The sequence below is a fragment of the Esox lucius genome, chromosome 11 (assembly GCF_011004845.1).
Source record: "Esox lucius isolate fEsoLuc1 chromosome 11, fEsoLuc1.pri, whole genome shotgun sequence".
Lineage (NCBI taxonomy): Eukaryota > Metazoa > Chordata > Actinopteri > Esociformes > Esocidae > Esox > Esox lucius.
This window is the reverse complement of record NC_047579.1, coordinates 21563093-21580755: the sequence shown is the minus strand read 5'-3', so window position 1 is coordinate 21580755 and position 17663 is coordinate 21563093. Positions and strand designations below refer to the sequence as shown.

General features: G+C 41.2%; 1 long non-coding RNA gene across 2 annotated transcripts; it reads right to left on the bottom strand.

Annotated features, from left to right (window-relative positions):
- Nucleotides 1-3059: 3059 nt before the first annotated feature.
- On the bottom strand, nt 3060-14017 carry LOC105027501. Of its 2 annotated transcripts, XR_002197491.2 has the most exons (5): nt 11430-14017; nt 9636-9741; nt 7964-8043; nt 4592-4747; nt 3060-4109 (listed from the first exon to the last, which is right to left on the bottom strand). It is a non-coding gene; the product is annotated as an uncharacterized LOC105027501 (long non-coding RNA). The 2 variants fall into 2 exon arrangements; XR_829293.4 differs by lacking the exon at nt 11430-14017 and having other exon boundaries at nt 9636-11413.
- Between the last annotated feature and the right edge of the window lie 3646 nt (nt 14018-17663).

The window sequence follows — 17663 nt, the reverse complement described above, 5'->3', positions numbered from 1 at the left end:
CTGTGTATAATTACTTGGTACAGAAACAATTGACAAAACGATGGCTGGTCCCTTTTCCCTTTTAAACTGGCTTCAGAAAACTAAAACAGAAATTGCCATTATGTGTGATTGTATTGCTTCACACCTAACAAATTTGCTTCTGTGAAGCATTCTGTTAGGTCAGGGGAGCATTTCAGGCAACTGTGTACAGGATTTTGTTAAAATCATTGGAATTATCAACAGATATTTGCCTTACCACCGGAAAACAACAGATTTTCGTTTAACATGCTAATGACCTCACTCTTATACCATGATTAAAACCTACCTGGAACAGAAGTCAGCAGATTGAAACACACGGTACTACTGTAGATTGGCCATCTCACAGCCCCAAGCTCATAGGTCCACTTACAGGGCCCCGAACGCAAGAACTAAAAGCATAACCAAATTGCTACAAACGTAAGAGTTATGGAAAATATATGGGGATGGTAAGGTGGCCATTTTGGTATGAGGGCCAGAATACAAATGGACACACTCCACTTAGCAGTGAGCAGCTACAGTGGATATAAAAGTCTACACACCCCTGTTTTTGTGATTTAAATGAATGAGACGTCATGTTAGAACTTTTTCCACTTTTAATGTGTCCTATAATGTGAACAATTCAATTGAAAAATTAACTGAAATCTTCGAGGGGGAAAATTTTTAATAAAAACCTTACAATAAACTGGTTGCATAAGTGTGCTCAGTGATTAATTACAAATAAAGTTTAACTGTTCTAGTAGGATTTTCCTGACATTTTCTTAGTTGCATCTCAGTGCAAAAGCCATGGTCTGCAGAGAGCTTCCAACATCAAGTCCCTCAAAATAAAGTTGGGAAAATGTGTTACGGTCTGATGAAACCAAGGTTGAACTTTTTGGCCATAATTCCAAAAGGTATGTTTGGTGCAAAAACAATCCTGCACATCAACCAAAGAACACCATATCCATAGTGAAGCATGGTGGTGGCAGCATCATGCTTTGGGGCTGTTTTTCTTCAGCTTGAACCGCAATTTTGGAACAAAACCTTTAGGCGTCCATTAGAAAGCTTAAGATGAAGAGGAAGTTCACCTTTCAGCACGACAACGACCAAAAGCACACTTCCAAATCCACAAAAGCATGGTTTCACCAGAAGAAGATAAATGTTTTGGAATGGCCCTGTCAGAGCCTAGACCTGAATCCAAATGAACATCTGTGGGGTGATCTGAATAGGGCTGTATACAGGAGATGTCCAGCAATCTGACAGATTTTGAGAGCTTTTTGCAAAGAAGAGTAGGCAAATATTGTCACGTCAAGATGTGCAATGCTAATAATAAAATCTAAAGGTGCTTCAAAAAAGTATTAGTTTAAGGTTGTGCACACTTATGCAATCAGGTTATTCTGAGTTTAATATTTTTTATTTTCCCCCTCAAAGATTTCAGTTTGTTTTTCAATTGAATTGTTCACGTTATAGGTCACATTAAAGGTGGAAAAAGTTCTGACATTATTTATCTTTGTCTCAATTATGCCAAGAAACTGCCATTTTAACAGGGGTGTTTAGACTTTTTATATCCACTGTATATGTAACTTTTATATCAGTTACACAGCTAGCTAAAACAAAATAACAGCTGATTGAGTCACTGATATTGGCATTCCTTGCACAGAATATACTGCAGGAGATAGCCACGGTTTTGTTTACATTTTCTTAGTAATTGTCCCAGGACAGGTTCAAACCTATGATCCTCTGCTGGTCAAATAGTGCATCACTTAAACTTCATTAAATAAATCAGGGTGTTCTCATTCTGTTAAAGTTTATTATAAATCCTCAATCCTACTTACTTCCTTCTCTGTGACCCAGAAACATATACATTGATTGTTCAGAGACAGGATATTCCACCTTATGTCTCCCAAACTTCCAATTATTTGATCTAGTCTAGGGCACGCACTCCTGATTAAACTTTGCAATTAATCTTCAAATGCTTTATTGGTGAATAATGTGTGGTTGTTTATGGGACATAATTGTGAAATGTCTGGGGGTCCCTGAGAAAAGGGTTGAGTAAGTAGACTAGTGTTAGAGTGACATTTAATATGAATGTAATATTAATATGATGCTTATTTTTGTTTTATTACAATTAATATTTTGATATGCATATAATTTCAGTTAGATAAATGATCTGATCTGATTACTGTGTTAATTGATTCTAACTAAATCCTGCACACAGCCGGCTGAAATGCACCCCTGACCAAACGGGGTGCTTCACAGAAGGCTGAAGTCATGCATCAAAATATTTCACGCCAACCCTTTTTCTGACATTCTGGATTCGTCGTTCTGGAAGAGTTTCCACCATTGATTGACATGTTTTTGATATTTTCTGTGCTTCTTTTGCTTTCCAGAAGAATGGTTACTTAGCTGCAACTGCATACTGACATTTTTTATTTTGGGGTGTCAGGTGACATTGTCAGATGCTGAGCAAAGCACATCACTGGGTTTTCTTTTGTCCCTCAAGAAAGGGACCTTTAAATACAGATCATCAGATGTAGACCGTTTTTGGGGCATTGCATTTTCTGTCAGTTTCTTCAAATCTTTCATCTAGCCTTGCCTAAAAGTATCAACCACTTCCACGAACAAAACAAGAAATATCCCAGATCAGCCTTTCTGAAAAAAGATTAGCGTTAGGCTGAGGGTGGAAATTCGGCCAAACTAGATTGTCAATTTGGGCATTTGTGTGTTATTTTAAAGCATTCTATTTATGATTCATGTAGGCTAACATGACACAGAATTTCATCAAAAGCATTTATGAAAGGCATCAATGGCACTTACATGGTTTTTCAGCATACACAGCTTGCCTACTGAAAGATTATCAAAAATGTAGTGATCTACTGTAGTTCAATAAAACGTGTAGCTGCTGTATTTAAACAAAAATTCCAATCCTGGAGAGCTAAATAATTGTTCGTAATAAAATGTAAGTAACATGTTTTAACTGTATACAGCTGTAATATCCATTATTAAAATGTCAAATGTATTTATTGTATAAAGGCATAATATACATTTTTAACATGTAGCTTACATGTAGAGACTGTATACAGGTCTAAAAATCATTATATACATCATAGGTCATTCATGATTCATTATAAACATCATAGGTCATTCCTGATTCTGTGATAACCCTTTGTAAACCTACTTCATAACATTCTCTGAATTGCAATCGGAGAGTTCTTGTCAACACTGCAGTAGAGGGCCTGCTGACAAGCTGACATCTTTACTGACATTCCCTGGCGTATACTAGCATGATAACCATACTACTCTCAGTATCTGTGTCAATGTACAAATAGACGTCTTACAGTTGCTCTTTTCTTGGCCCAGATCAAGACCCTGATCCATCCGACGCTTTCAAGACAACAAGGTTAGTTCATACATAATCTGATTCATTTAAAACATACATGTATCTTATATGGTCCTATAGACCAGGTAAATTCCCGGGATGCTGCTCATATGTCACTAAAATGATTATTTCACAATAAATTGGGAAACATTGATCTTTCTAATACAACATAAAGATGGCCCGATAACACAGAGCACAATCTTATTTAATAATCCAAAAATATGATCACTGAAGTAATGCATAGCCATCTACTGTTGCCTAAAATGTTCTGTAATATTGACATATTATTGTAATTCCCTTGCCCCATTTATTGTTTCACTTTTATGAGAAGCCAACCTCTTGTGCAAATTTAGTTACTCAAAGTGCACAGCGCTTTATGCAGTTTTAGAGACGCGAGTTTCACACATTCAAATAATTGTCCATATACGTTACAACACCCAGTACCCCACAGACCCCCGTCGCTAACCCCACCTATCAAAGGGTGAAATGTAACTCAGAAGCAGAGCTCTTCTATAATAAATCTAAATCGAGAAGCAGGCTTAGAGCACTGTGGTGGTAAAGAATAAGTATTCCTGACAGCTCTTAAAACTGTAACATCCATTGTCTTCTCCAGAGAGGTAAACACGTAGATGAATGGTGCTGCATTTTCTCTCCCCAACTTCAGTCGTTCTGTTCACCATCTTGCTAGGAGCTGCCTTGCTAGGAGCTCATCAGTGTGTTGATGACCACGAAGCCTCTAAAAACAAAAATAGAGACAATAAGAGAAAGAAAGAGAGAACAATTGAATAACTGTTTGTTATATTCTCTATTCCAAGCGAACAAACGTTGTGTCGTATGTGTGTTTGTGTGTGTGTGCATTTTGTATAGAAACAGCCAAAAACAACCTTGTAGGTAAGGAAGTATGGAAGAAATATCAATGTATGGAAGAAATATCTGCATGGTCTATCAGACAGCAAGGTGGAACTACATCCATCATGCCCAGAAAACAACTAAATGTAAATCCTACATCATTCACCACCCATTACAAATACAGCACACTTTTAAAACCCACAAACTGCAATGATTCGCCCAGCCAATAGCTCTAAGATGACACAGGAAGCCCTATTCAGACATGTTGCCAATGTTTTAATAATAAACGTGCAAATTAATGGAAACAATAAGAATCGGGGCCGATTGCATGAAACAGATCTGAATGAATATGGTTGAGTTGTAGATCACCTTGGGAAATGGTGGGTACCCGAGCCACGTCCAAATAAAACACATTGAAGTTGTCGTAGCTCGCAGAGTTAGTTGTCGCGCTCATATTGTCGGTATGTGATCACGATTACTTCGTCGTATAGTTTCCCGACTGTAGGTTTCACATAGGTTTATTTCCTGAAATAGATCAAAATAATGATGATCAGAAAAGATAGTCATTTTAATGTGTGTCCTTTGTTCCACAACCATCAGCACAAACCACATTACTGCTGTTGCATACAAGCATCTCCATGTAAGGACTCTAACAAACTGATGAAACACCAGAAAATGAGCAGAGGTGTTAACAGTCATTTGTTCCAGGGGGTGCTGTGTCAGAAAACATATCTCTGGAAGTTGGCAGCTGTGGCAGACAGCTGGAAGATAATACAGTTGAATATATTACAACTCATGGTGTGTGTGTGTGTGTGTGCGTGTCTGTGTTTGTCTGCTTGTCCATGTTTCACTGTAGTTGTGAGGACCAAAAAATCCCCATTGAGGCCATTTTTACCTTTTTTACCGGACATTCTCTTAGAAAATAAGTATTTCCAACTCAAGGTTAGGTTAAAAGTAAAGTTGAATTGAAAATACAATAGGTGTAATCGTTTCTACACACAGCTTAACAAGGGTAGAAATGTTTTCACTGTTCAAACTCAAACATTTTAAATTTCTCTCTCCAAAATGTTGATAATAATCCATGACCATACAAATTACAGTTTAGACTTGTTTCAACAGAAATGTTGACTTTCCTCTGAATGTCTATTTTTTTTCAAGACATGGCACCAATGCGCTTCTATGGGATTCATTGTGCTGGAGCATTGTAAATCAATCCGGCAGCAAAGAACAAGTCTCTGAAGGAAAAACTCTGGAAACATTAAAATGTGGATGAAGAAACAAATAATGGTTTGCAAACTGCACATAACTGCAACTAAGCTGCGTCTTTGAGTCGAGAAGAAGGAAATCAAATTATTGACTCATGCCTGTATACTGGGAATATGAGCATGTGCATATTTGAGAATTAGAAACTTTTATGTTCTAAGAAAGATTGGCGCACTTTTTCACTATCTGATGAAAAGTTATCATTATTAAACAAAAGTTATCATTATCAAACACCATAGTTGGGACACTGCTTTATCCATAAATAATGGTAAATATTTAGTGTCAAGATGCTTGTAGCTCATGTATTTTATTTGTGAACAAGTCCTCAACTCCTCCGCTGAGATTTTATTGTAAAATAATATCTAAATAATATCTTTAACAATGTAATCCATTCAGCTTCTTTAGCCTACCACAGTATAAAAAACATGTGAAAGGGATGGAAATTCAGATAGCTGGAAACCAAAGCCATGTTTTTCAAGACCTACAGTACCACCCATTGAAATTCATCATACACACATAAGCATGTCTACTAGTGTACTACATAATGTAGGAAAAGGAGCGGCATGAATAACCTTCACGGACACAAGAGAAGTGGCAGCAGGAGCCTTTCCGATGGATCCTGGGAGAAACCCAGGGGCTGTGACATGCACCGGCATGTCTTCCTGATGACCAGCGGTCTCCGGTCACGGATCTTACACCGCTGTGGCCCCTTGGTCGTGAGACCCAGCCTTTCAGATGGAAATCGCCAGTGCATCGTGATGTCCCAGTGACATTCTTATGACGTTCCGCCACCACTCGGACAACATTGCGGAAAAGTCTAACTTCATCAAAGGAAAACAAAAGGCCAGAAAACTTTACTGAGAATTAAAAATGTGCTGACATGTTCAGACTGACTGATGACCTTCACATTAACTGACTATGACATTTATTTTGCAGCCATAGATACATTTAATGAGAAAAGCTCTCCTTGATAGAATTCTTGGTATAGAACTTGGTGGGGAAGTGTCAGCACCAAGCCCATGACTGGTGATAAGACTGTAGCCTGCGGCTCTGGGCAGGAATACTAAGTGTGTGAGGGACACTGGCCTCTTTCAAGCAGCAAGCCTGGTGTGAAGCATGGTGGGTAAGACACGTCAGTACCCCATTCTAGGAGCAGACCGAGCGTATGACAGAAGACCCTGTTGTCATCACACGCTGCAGCACGATTGGGAACACTCAGAGCATACCAAAAATACATTTCTCAAAGTTAGGAACAGTTCAAATCCCCACAGAATGCCCCTCCCCCTCCGACCTCTCTCACTGCCCTTCCACCTCCTGGCTTCATTTGCATATTTATTTTATTATGGTCCAGGCTACTCTTTGTGGAACATAACAGCAGAAAGAAAAACATAGGCGATAGAAGAAAGTCGAAGAATAGTCATCAAGTATTTTAAAGTTGTTTTCAGTCGGTACTCATTATAAACAAGCTTGTCTGCAGTTGTTTTTTGAGTTGAATTCTACGTATGTGATTAATAAAGTGGGAACAACTCATATCCCTCTAAACTTCAACAGTACTTGATCCTTTACAGTAAAGGCATTTCATTATCATCCATACAGTCTGAATTAAAGCAGGCCCATCAAAATCAAAACAATGTGGTGATTCTGTACTGTACAGTAGATGTGCAATTTATGTCACAACACCCAAGCGACATCATGGGTTGATAGGCTATATAACCCGCCCCTGCTTGAACAAGCACATTGGCCTACACGACTTCCTCTCTCACACTCTTCATTCCTGTGTATTCTTTCATTCACTTTCACTCCCTCTCTGCTTCCCAATCTTTTTTTCACAAAGCCGGATGAGGGTTGTCTTACCAATGTCCCTGGTGCTACGCTGAAATGTGAAGTTTTGTGCAAGCCTGTGTGTGTTTGTGTGCGCGCGTGCGCATGGGTGCATATGTGCGCGCATGTGTGCGTGTGTGCGCGCACGTGTGCGTGTGTGCGCACGTGTGCGTGTGTGCGCACGTGTGCGTGTGTGGGCATGTGTGTGTGCATGCCACTCCCTATCCCATTAACATCTCAACTTCACAGAGCTGACTGTGTCTTTCTCCTCTCTTGATCGGGAGAGCAGCGAAGCTCTTTCAGCCCTGCAAAGTATTTCTTTTTATTAATCACTGTTTATTTCTCTCTTTGAAATAAACACATGTGGGATTCGTGCATGAAAGCTTCCTTGAATGTTTTCTTTTTATGGCTGTCTGGTGTCTAGCATGTGTACCGCTTTTATGTGGGTGGGAACATTATGTCTGGGTTGAGTTTGTTTGTTTGTTTGTTTGTGGGACTGGTAGGATTAGTGTGTGCGTGTGTGTGTGCCTTTGGGCACGCGTCTTTTTCGCACACGTGTGTATGTTTGCACACTTGTGTGAGTGTGTGCGTGTGTGTGTCTGTTGCAAATGTGCAGCCTGATATTCTGGGAATGGAGGGGTCGTGTTGTTGACCCACCTGCTCCATTCTCTCTTCAGCTGGATCTAGTCGGATTTCAGCAGCTGCATCCTCTCACAAAGCGCCTCTTTGTAATCTTCCTGAGGGGCACAAATACAACCGCAACAAGAAGAGGAGAGAGGGGAAAGAGGGAAAAGACAGTTGGGGGGGGGATTAGGCAGAGGGAGGAAGGGAGAGAGAGAAAGAGGGAAGGAGGATGGAAGGAGGAAGAGAGAGAGAGAGAGAGAGGGAGAGGTGTGTGGGGGGTGAAAAAGGCGGTAAAGGCTGCTTGTCTTGGAGCAGTGTCACTTGCAGTGCTTCTCTATCAGCAAATGTTACATACAGTAGCAGGAGTTCCTGCAAAGGAGTAGTGTTCTGGCACCAGTTTACCCCCCCCCCCCACCCCACACACACGCACGCACCTTATAGTCATTGCTTCTCACACTCCAACTTACTTCATATACATGAAAGTGTATTATTCTATACCAAGCCCAACATTATTCAAATGAGGAATTTTAAAGTCGCATGCAAAGCTCATTTTGCAAATGTGTCCGATAGAAGGGCTGGAGGGCGCGTGACTCAGATGGAGAGTGACAGGAGCCGAGGAGTGCGCCACATTTGCTTCCCATTAGCCATATTTTCCCCTGGCACTCTCCCGGGCCGTGGAGTGCGCTTGTCTGGGGCATGCCATGTCGAATCTGTCTCGTGAACATGCAGGACCCAATCAACCCCGGACCCGAGACGCTAAACCTTCAACTATTCAACAACCGCGGGGCCTCCAAAGTTGGGTCCTACTCCTAGTTGCCCAACCGTCTACCCACAGTTTAAGGTCCCATTTCCAAGAGTCCCTAGGGGCCAGTCCCTGTAGCCAGGCTGGACCCAGACTCCGAGTCACGAGTGGCAGAGGAAAGGAGACGTCACTGAGAGATTAACAACAGCAGCCCACTTTACTGCCGTCATAAATACTGGCCGCATGCACCTGAGTAGCAGAGCCTGGGAGGCTGTAAATGTAGAGACGGGGGGAGGGAGGGGGGCACCGTTCATTGGTTTTGATTAAATGCAATGTTCTGTATGTGCAAACACTCAGACACGCGCAGACACACTGAGACGGACACGTGCGTGCGCAGACACGGGAACAGAGCTCGGCTCAACACGGGCATGAGGAGAGTTTAGAGAGCCATATCATTGTCAAATTATGGATGATGAATTCATCCCAAAACAAACAGGGGAGCCGTAAAGTAAGTGGGCAGTAAAAATCCTCATAACCGACGGTGGCACATATACTGCAGGAGGAGGTGCCCTCTCGTTCTCCACACAGCGCTGTTATAATGCATCATCTGGTTAAGCTGGAGGCCTTGAAGCCACTTCCACTTAAAGTCAATATTAAAGCTGTCCTGCCTTTCCTCGTGGGGTGTCATTAGGTAAACCCACACACACGGACGGACGCATGCACGCATGTGTGTATCCCAATGCAGAAATAGTCACATATAACCCCACACAACCCTTCCCGACACACACACACACACACACACAGACAGACGTCTCATGGGCTGTCATTACAATACAACCAAGGTACAAGAAGGGTCCCTTCAAAAAACGAATGAAAATGAAAAAAAAAAATTACGAGTGACTAAATATTCCATGAAATCGACAAACAAAAAAAGATTAGCAAAAGAAATGTAAATACACTCACCCACACATACTAGCCCCGGAACGCACCAAATGCCCCACCAAATGCCACACCTTTAAATTTCTCTGAAGCGAGAGAGAGGAGACTGACAGACAGACAGACAGATAGACTGGTAGAGAGAAGAGACAAAGAGGGAAATTCTGTCTTGGGTTTCTGGTTGGGTTTCATACAGTTTATAATAATTATAAGATTATTGTGTAATAAAGCCCCATGCACCATGGTAAACAGTTTTGAGGTAATCTAGTGCACATTCATGTGGTGTACGACATCCATATCTGGGAACAGAGGCACATACACAAGTACAGAATTACTTAAAAATCTGAGTGGCGTATAAATGGTTGCAAAATTCCAACTCAACTTAAAATTCCCTTCACGCTTGTTAGCTCCTGATTCTGTGAATCCTCCATCTGGGGTTTTTTTTCTGTGGAAAACCCAAAACCTATGAATTTGGGGAAGTAAGTGGGACGTGTAACCCCAGTTGGGTGTGAAGAAGCGGTCCCCGTGTGATGATCTCTAGGATTTAAGTATTGCTGGCAGAGAGGAGGGAGAGAACAGGGGTCTGCTTCGAGTCATGGGACTCTGTTGTGGTGTTGGTTTCCAACACTGCCTGTTATCTCCAAGCTGACACATAGACACTCACAGGCTGGCACAAGCATTTGAGTAATGTAATTTCATCCCAGTGATGATCGTGCTACGGCCCGGACAGAGTGACAAACTGGGGCCTGGTAGAGGGCAGACAGTGAACTACAATGGGGTCAGCCTTATGGTCTACCACGTAGCTGCCCAGCGATCGTTCACCATGTGAGGCGTTGCCCTGTCCTACCTCATGAAGTAAACCTCCAAAATGAGTCCCCGGATTTAAACAGAGACTTGCTGTAGACTGCATTGGACTTTTAAAGGAAGTTTAAACACAACTTTACATGTTAACAACAATCTGTGCAGGTATTGCAGAAATTTACTTTTAGAAGTGCTTGTACAGAACATCCTAGACTGAATTGAGGCTACAGGCTATTTAGTAAATGTACCTGAGTGATGATTTTATTGTTGTAGGAAAAACACATCCCAGTAAGGAATGGCTGGGAAAAAGCATGTTCTTTTGAGAAAAATGAGAAGGTTAGAAGTTGTGGCGCAATGAAAAGAGTCTTTATACCCTTGTACTACGTAAGTCCTTGATGTTTCTACTCCATTCCCATATTTCCCTGTATGCACCTCTTTAACAGGGAACAGGAAGTGACCTAGTTGACCCCTGTCTCCCACGCTATGTGACCTGTAGCAGTGTATTGCCCCCACATGCACACGCGCGCAAAAACACACGGTTTACTGTTCCTAAGCCCACAGTGATGTCCTGTTATAGGTAGCAGAACTGGACTCCACATGAGGTTATAACTTAACCTCATACATACATGCAACCATTGCACATGAAGTGGACCGCGCACAGGTGAGACTGAAAATGAACATAACAGATTAACAAGCTCACTGAGCAATACAAAACACACACGCACACATGGACAGACACCTGTTGCTTTTTCCTCTCCTGTGTTTTGCATGTGAGTAATATTGAGGCTAGCAGCAGTTTGAAATAGTGAAGTAGCTGATAGGAAAAACCCTACTAGCTCCAACCAGATGAAACCGTTCCCAGTCTGTTCCTCCTTTTCCTGCCCGGGGCAAACTAGAGTTGGACAATTGCTGGGTTTGGAATGCTACCCACCACGACGACCTGTCACCAATCAAAACCCAACTGAAACCCAAACAGACAAATATCAGCTTAATATTGCTGTTACTGTGTGCTAGTAGTACCTTTAAAGCAATAATGCATATCTGGTCTCCCCCGAAATTCCTTGGGAACACAGACACCTGGATGATCAAACAGCTGAACGTTAATTTTAATGCATATAAAATAAATGGAAACAACACAAAATCTCCAACTTTAACAGGTATAAATATGATTTATCAGCTGTAATATGCGGAGGGCAAAGTAGTTTTGGTGACACTCTGGTGTTCAATGAGGCAGAAAGCTCCACGGTAGTACAATCATAAAACATATCAAAGTCATAACTCTTTAAATAGAAACAAATGGATACAACATTGTATAAACTGTGTTATAAAACCAATTTATCAAGATGCTCATTCTTTATAAGATTAGATTATAATTTCATGACAGACTGAGTGTCCTCCTAAATGCAAATCACAGGATTGGTGGCCACAGCTGAGGCTATCATCAGTCTGAATTAACTAATATGAAATCACCTTAATTCCTCACATAACCCCCCTCTTCATAATCCTATTTCTGTCATTCACTGTCCAACCCAGCCAGATGTTTATTAACCAATAAAAAGCCACAAATTGACAGATCACAGAAACCCACCAAAAATGGGCCGTGAGCTATATTTACTCCCTGGCTAGCTTCAAATGTCTACGAGTGCAATTAGAGTAATGGCAGGGTTAGACAAGAAGGGAAGAGATAGAGAGAAAACGACAGAGAGGCATGCATTCAGAAAGTTGATGATATCTCAAACAGTCAAATTGAATTTGATTCCTTGGGAGAACATCAGAAGTTTTGGGTCTAACTGTGAGTGTGTACTGCATTAATCCTTGGATAATAATGTAATGTTGTTTTCCACCCCGCTGGTCATGCTGATCCTGCAGAGTTTATGGGGGTTTATGAAGTTACGACGTATGAAAACTGAAGAAAGAAATAACTGACTGAATGTTCATGTGGTTAGACCAGACCGAGGTCTATTTTGATCCCCACAACATTGAAAATTGATTATTTATAGGAAGGCTTGCCACTATTTCCTATCACCATGTTTAAATTGCATCTACCAAACAGTAATTGAATGTATTTATACGGGAATAACTGTATGCAGAATTTTGCATTGTAATAAAAGCAAATGTCCACCATACTATTTATGCAGTAATAGCGGAACTATAGTATTTCATGTTTACTTGTTTATTATTTTGAGTGGTCAACAGAAGGCAATAAATAAGTCAAATGGAAAAGTGGCACCACTTCCATAAATCCATCGGCATCAAATGAGTGAAAACACCTTCAATATCTTATGACTTTTGTTCAAGAAGAAATCACTATACACTATGGCCAAAAGTATGTGGAGACCCCTATTGAGTTCATGTGTTGGCAGTACAATGGGTCATACTAAAGAGCTCAGTGACTTCTAAAGTGGCACTGTCATAGGATGCCACCTTTGCCACAAGTCAGTTCGTGAAGTTTCTGCCCAGGTTATTTGTAAGTGCTATAATTGTGAAGTGGAAGTATCTGGGAGCAACAAGAGCCCAGCCACAAAGTGGTAGACCACACAAACTCACAGAGCGGGGCTGCAAAGTGCTGAAATGCATAGCGTGTAAAAACTGCCATTCATCTGTTGTTCCAAACTGCCTCTGAAAGCAACATCAGCACAAGAACTGTGCATCAGGAGCTTCACTTAATGGGTTTCCATGGCAAAGAAGCTGTAAGAAGCCTCACATCAACATATGCAATGCCATGCATCCTCTGGAGTGGAGCACTCCGCCACTGGTCTATGGAGATGTGGAAACGTTCTCTGGAGTGATGAATCACACTTCACTATCCAGAAGTCTGATGGACGAGTCTGGGTGCGGCGGATGCAAGGAGAATGCTACCTACCAGAATGCATAGTGTAAAGTTTGGTGGAAGAGGGATAATGGTCTGGGGCTGTTTTTCAGGGTTTGAGCTAGGTCCCTTAGTTCCAGTGAAGGGTCATCTTAATGCTACAGGATACAAAGACAGTTTAGACAATTGAGTGCTTCCAATTGTGGCACAATTTGGGGAAGGCCCTTTCCTGTTCCACCATGACTGTGCCCCTGTGCATAAAGTGGGATCCATAGTCATGGTTCGACAAGATTTGTGTGGAGGAACTCGAGTGGCCAGCATGGAGCCCTGACCCCAGCCACATTTAATTATTTTTGGATAAAATAGAGCAAAGCCTTCTTGTCCAAAATCAGTGCCTGATTTCAAGAATGCCCTTTTGGCAGAATGGGCACAAATTCCCACAGAGAAACTCCAAAATATTGTGGGGCAACTTGATATTAATGCCTGTGGTTTTGGAACAGGATGTCCGAGAAGCTCAAATAGGTGTGATGGTCCGGTGTCCACATATAGTCAGGACACATAGCATATATTAAAAGTTTACGTTATGTTTACGTTAGTGCCAGGTGCAGGTGTTTTTGAGCAGGCCAAGAGACAAGGTGGCTTATACAAAATAACGGTTGGGTAATATATAAATAACAAGATATTAGTTCCACGTGAATGAACTCCCAGGACAAGCTTTCATAACTTGCTTACATAAAACTATATTATTACAGCAGTTTTTTGACTATGACAAAGAGGTATTTGTAAGAGAAATCACCCAAAGAACACCATGCCAACAGTGAAGCATGGTGGTGGCAACATCATGCTTTGGGGCTGTTTTTCTTCAGCTGGAACCAGGGCCTTAGTCAGGGTGGAGGGAATTATGAACAGTTCCAAATACTAGGAAATGTTGGCACAAAACCTTCAGGCGTCCATTAGAAAGCTGAAGATGACCTTCAGCATGACAACGACCCAAAGCACACATCCAAATCCACAAAAGCATGGCTTCACCAGAAGAAGATTAACATTTTGGAATGTCCCAGCCAGATCCCAGACCTGAATCCAATTGAACATCTGTGGGGTGATCTGAAGAGGGCTGTTGTAGCACCGGTATCGCACCACTTACTGGGCCACTGGACCAGTTGTAGGTTCTAAGGAGTGGGAAGCAGAAAATAATTACACCAGAGACCGTTGCTTTAAATTCAAAAGGCCGGCAATTTACTGAACACAAAATACACTTATAAAATACAGTACACAAAACAAAAATACCCTGCAGGTTATTAATACTGAGGTAAGTATAATAAATGAAAGGCTATTTCACTCTTTTTGTTCAAAGTTATTTTAGTCGAACTAATCAAAGTTAGACCAGTCTCTTTTTCCTAGGTTGCACCTATTTTAGAACTAACCAAAATCACTTTGAATCACATTCATAAATATGAACCCAATATGAAATTAAAAGTATAACACCTTAAATTCAAGTTCATGTCCAAATGTGAGTTCAATTATTCAGTTCAATGAAAGGTTTCAGTTCGATTCAGTCCAAAAATAATAATTCAATCATTCCTGACACTCCTACCACTCTGGAAGCGAGTCACCATACACAGGGGATTTCCTCACTGGTGCGATGGAGAAGATGAATTGAAGGTCTGGGTCTGGCTCGCCATCTTGAATCCCGTCTATGCACGTGCACGCCTGCACACTGCAGACCAATCCTCGCTCCGACCGACCTTCAACACCAAAAAACTGACTAAAACCGGTGTGGCATAGTTCTCATAAAATCCCCGTCAGTTCCCAACCAGGTAAGTTACGTTTTTCAACTTCAAAATCAACTTTTCTACTCTTTTCCCTGCTTATTAGCCACCACTCATTCTCTCCGATTTTCCTCCCGCTCTCTCCCTCAGGTCTCTACTGCAGCGTCACTCAGGTGCTGCGTCTAGCGTCACTAGTCCCTTAAAGGGGCCTCGACATAAATTTTATGTCGGCATACTTTTAATCTTAAACATTAAATTATTGTTGTAAACATTTTTTATTAACTCTGATGAATTAACTTACATTAAATGAATCGCTTTTACCTTCCAATTTATTTATGCTTTTAAACTATTGATTCATATTTTAACATGGGTTACACTGTGCACAGGAGATCCGACAGATTTGGAGCGCGTTTGCCAAGAAGAGTATTGCCACATCAAGATGTGCCATGCTAATAGTGTCCTACCCAAAAAAACTGAGTGCTGTAATAAAATCAAAAGGTGCTTCAACTAAGTATTAGTTTAAGGGTGTGCACACTTATGCAACCAGGTTATTTTTTTAGTTATTTTTTTTTAATAATGTATACATTATGAAGTATATTTAGCAATGATTAGCTGCACAGAGTCGAATATGACAAAACAAACCTTTTTCTTACTCTTCTTCCAAACGGATCACCCTCAACTATCCCATACCAAGACATGGGGGTGTGTTGTAGATTCAAATGTATCTGAAATGCTACACACCGATTTGTTTACTACCTTCTAGGGATCATTTCTACTTTGCAAGAGAAACCACCGAGTTGACAGGTGTGGCAGAAATTGTTGCATATTGCTTTTATATTTTTGTGAAGTGTACCATGGTGACAAGGAGCTTGTACACTCACCTAAAGGATAATTAGGAACACCATACTAATACTGTGTTTGACCCACTTTCGCCTTCAGAACTGCCTTAATTCTACCTGACATTGATTCAACAAGGTGCTGAAAGCATTCTTTAGAAATGTTGGCCCATATTGGATAGGATAGCATCTTGCAGTTGATGGAGATTTGTGGGATGCACATCCAGGGCACGAAGCTCCCGTTCCACCATATCCCAAAGATGCTCTATTGGGTTGAGATCTGGTGATTGTGGGGGCCATTTCAGTACAGTGAACTCATTGTCATGTTCAAGAAACCAAATTGAAATGATTCAAGCTTTGTGACATGGTGCATTATCCTGCTGGAAGTAGCCATCAGAGGATGGGTACATGGTGGTCATAAAGGGATGGACATGGTCAGAAACAATGCTCAGGTAGGCCGTGGCATTTAAACGATGCCAAATTGGCACAAAGGGGCCTAAATTATGCCAATAAAACATCCCCCACACCATTACACCACCACCACCAGCCTGCACAGTGGTAACAAGGCATGATGGATCCATGTTCTCATTCTGTTTACGCCAAATTCTGACTCTACCCTCTGAATGTCTCAACAGAAATCGAGACTCATCAGACCAGGCAACATTCTTCCAGTCTTCAACTGTCCAATTTTGGTGAGCTCGTGCAAATTGTAGCCTCTTTTCCTATTTGTAGTGGAGATGAGTGGGGTCTTCTGCTGTTGTAGCCCATCTGCCTCAAAGTTGCTCTTCTATCAACTTGAATCAGTCGGCCCATTCTCCTCTGACCTCTAGCATCAACAAGGCATTTTTGCCCACAGGACTGCCGCATACTGGATGTTTTTCCCTTTTCACACCATTCTTTGTAAACCCTAGAAATGGTTGTGCGTGAAAATCCCAGTAACTGAGCAGATTGTGAAATACTCAGACCGGCTCGTCTGGCACCAACAACCATGCCACGTTCAAAATTGCTTAAATCACCTTTCTTTCCCATTCTGACATTCAGTTTGGAGTTCAGGAGATTGTCTTGACCAGGACCACACCCCTAAATGCATTGAAGCAACTGCCATGTAATTGGTTGATTAGATAATTGCATTAATGAGAAATTTAACAGGTGTTCCTCATAATCCTTTAGGTGAGTGTATAAGGCTACAGAAATGTGCACCGGCAGTAACAACACTGCTAGTTGCTGTCAGACCTGGATCACCAATAACTTCCCTACCTCTCTCACCCTACCTTTCTCACTTCAGACCCATCAAAGTTCTCATGCTGCGGGTCAACAACTTTACTGAACTTTACTGAACAACTTTACATTTTTCAAAGGTGTATAAAGACTTTCACAGCTTAGATTTTAGCTTGACAAGCAGGTAAAGTCTGATATTATGCCCAAATTGAAATAATATATTATGGGATGACAAAACGAATTCACATTAAAATTACCTATCAATGCCATGCAATCTAAAGCCATAATGTTTGTTGTCAATATGTTGCCTTCACATTTCATTGCTCTCCAGACTTGGATAAAACACAGCAAAACTCTAATGGAGAGATTTCCCTTCTCTTAGTCACTTGCACTACATCGGAAGATAACTCGTTAAGAGTAAGAGTTTTTTTTCTAATTAAGTATATTGTTGTATAAAACTCTCTTAGTTGCTGTGCTTTGGGGTGCGAGTATATGTCTGTGTGTATGTGTGTGCATATGTGTGTGCCTGTGTGTGTGTGTGTGTGTGTGTGTGGGTAGACGTGCATCAATGCAAGCATGTGTGTACATGTTTCCTGGTGGAATAACCCTACATTATAGTCCA